Consider the following 2,669-nt stretch of genomic DNA (forward strand, 5'->3'; position numbering starts at 1 on the left):
GATTTTATACATCTCTTATGGAAACAAACTATTAGCTATAAGTTACCAAATGTTGTGTGCACTTCAATCAGCATGTGTTTCCTATATTCAATACTATTCACTTCTGTTTTATATCCTCTAAACTAAAAAACAAATCAAGATTGTAAGGGGCTGTAGTTGTCTTCTGGAAAAACATCACATTAAAATACTGTAGGTTGAACCTATGTGCTGTATTATTTTTTAGTCTTGCTAAGTATGTAACTATATTTTTCTAAGGCTGTTACATTTAGGTTTTTGCACACAAATATTTTAAATGTTTGTAGATGATACTTGCATATTATTTAATAATTATTTTTATGAATTATAATCAAGTCATGAGCAAGTTATCATTAGGCATCTTAAGCACTGCGTTTTATGGCGGCAATAGTATTTGTAAAAGAGAATAAAGTGATTGTATTTTTAGATAATTTTACCTGTTAATCTAGCAAGAATTCGCAGGTCAACCTCTCTAAAAACAAGGTCTCATCATTGTCATATGCATTGAAAATTAATGTTTCATTACTGACCCGTAAAGCAAACATAAAAACCTACAAGAACATGCTATTCATATCTAAAACACAAATGCATATCTATAAATTATTTGACAAAATATATATATTTTTTTGCAGCAGACTGAGAGGATAACAATGAGGTAAACTTATGTGAGAAGGGGGGAAAAAAAAGACAATTTCAACATTGAACAGAAAATTCTTTCGTTGGCTCCCCGGGTATCTTTTTTTTTAAAGTCATGCAAACAACTGTTATATTGGGAGGGTAGTAAAATTCTTTCTTTTGCATCATGACAGTAAACATTTTGTTAACCTGCAAACTTGACCCATATCAAGTATTATGTCATATTAGGGTGTGATAGAACAACAGCTTTACACAGTGATATCATGCATATTTTAGAACAGAACACATCTGTAAGAGCATTTCTTTGACACATGAGAAAGTGTAACCATGCTCGCAACTGCATTCTGAGAAATTAATAATAGACTAATGGGGAGAATCTCAGTATTTATGTTGGACACATGCCAGCTGATCAGAAAGCAGTCCTTGTGTTCAGCAGCGCTTTCTTTAGGGAACTTTTTTGTTCTCTTATTACCATGTCTCTAAAAATGTTCAAGCCCCCCCCCCCCCCCTCTCCTTTTTTTTTGAATACTGCAGAGATGTTACAAATCCCAACACTGCATCTATTAAGAATGTATTGGCCTCCCCTCCATTGGTCATCTTGACTATAAATGTAACCATTAACCTATTTATTGCCCTAGCCCATCGGGTGTGTAACCATAAACTTTTTTACAGCCCTAAATTACAAAAAATGCTACCCGTTACTGCAGAGAAATCTGCATGGAGATAGATAAAATTATTTACATTTTGCCATCAACTTTGTCCCACAAACAGGTGGCTCATCTCTAGTATTTATCAGACTATATAAGTAAATAAACTTTTTTTTACACTATATATAGATTCAATTAAATGCAGTGGAAAATTAAGCATTTTTTGGATAAATTGTCACTTCTATTATAACTTTCAGAATCTAAATCACCAGTAGATGTGATATTAAGCAAGTTTGTTAATTACCTTTTTATAAGTTATCATGGAAAACATGCACTTCCTGTTTTCTGACTCTTTTTTTCTAAAAAAACAAAACAAAAAACAACAACAGGATACAGTCAGAAAACAGGAAGTACTGCGTATCCCAGGCCATCTGAGCGCTCACAGAGAGAAGGCAGTCATGTGATTGACAGACATATTAAGCCGTAACTCTCTGTACTGGCCGGAATTCCTGTTTTTAGTCTCTCTTTTTTTTTTAAACAGCACTAAAAATCTGCCTTCAGGAGACTAGACCTGGATTTCTGGTAGGTTCAGCTTTGTTTTACAGCATGATAACAACAACAAAAAAGAAATAAATAAATAATGAATGTATATTGCAAACTTGCTTCATTTCACTTCTACTGTTGATTTTGTGCAAAAAATAGACATTCTAATGTGGTATTGACCTGAAGGGCCAAGCCATTATTGAAGAAAAAGAAGCTCCTTACATGACTGATAGACAGTCTCTATTTCTACATGATTTAATGTTTTGTGATTATTTGATTTATTTGATTTATAAGTGTATCACCAGGCCAGTGTTAATATTTCGACTCTAGGACATTTTCCTATTTTTCCACAACTGAGGAGAACTATAGTAACTGCTCGTAACCTCTCAAATCTATTTGGAAAAGGTAATATTCTATATTTGATATCCAGTTATGTAAAGGGTTATCTGGGAGAAGGAAAAACAATACTTTTCCTTCCATCCTGACGGACAACTTCCCTGTTATTTTCATCTAAGAATTATAACTTCAGAGAAGAGGAGGTAACACATTCTGATCATCACATTCTGGCAAAACCAATTGGTGCACAATGTTACCCCAATGCGATGGTTGAAATGCAGCACTTGCCTCTTGAATAATCTCTTTAATGTGTTTGAACAGTTTCTAAGACTCCACTTGACTATGGATTTTACCAACACAACTTAGCCAGGAGAGGAATCTCACTTGATAGTTTCAAGCTTTGAAAGTTTATCTTACACTTACTAGATGTTTCCTTAAATTATGGGATAAACGATTAGAAAGCTTCATCATACACCTACAACTAAGTGGGTT

The sequence above is a fragment of the Dendropsophus ebraccatus genome, chromosome 1 (genome assembly GCF_027789765.1).
Source record: "Dendropsophus ebraccatus isolate aDenEbr1 chromosome 1, aDenEbr1.pat, whole genome shotgun sequence".
NCBI lineage: Eukaryota > Metazoa > Chordata > Amphibia > Anura > Hylidae > Dendropsophus > Dendropsophus ebraccatus.